Genomic DNA, 370 nt, shown 5'->3' with positions numbered 1-370 from the left:
CAGCGAGGGCATACGCGCTTCGACTGTCGCCGTCCGCCGAAGAAATTTTGCTCGCAATGCGGCAAAGACGGGGTCCTCACCCGAGCGTGCCATCCGCCGCCGGGAAACGCGTTGGAGGCCGTGGACCCGACGGCCGCGCCCCGGCACTCCGTCTAAAATTCTGGCCGCGACCGCACTGCGACATACGGATAGGGGCGATGACGGTCGAAGCACTGCTCGATACCGGCTTTGAGATCTCCTTCATCGACGAGGCGACCGCCCGCGCGGCGGCAAAAATGGGATACCGTGTTAACCCTGAGGAAGGCAAAGTACAACTCGCCGACGGCCAGATTATTCCCCTGCCGGGAAGCATAGACATGCCCGTGGAGAT

This window comes from Trachymyrmex cornetzi, unplaced genomic scaffold (genome assembly GCF_001594075.2).
Source record: "Trachymyrmex cornetzi isolate Tcor2-1 unplaced genomic scaffold, Tcor1.1 scaffold54, whole genome shotgun sequence".
NCBI lineage: Eukaryota > Metazoa > Arthropoda > Insecta > Hymenoptera > Formicidae > Trachymyrmex > Trachymyrmex cornetzi.
The sequence above is the reverse complement of the archived record's forward strand: the minus strand, read 5'-3'. Positions refer to the sequence as shown.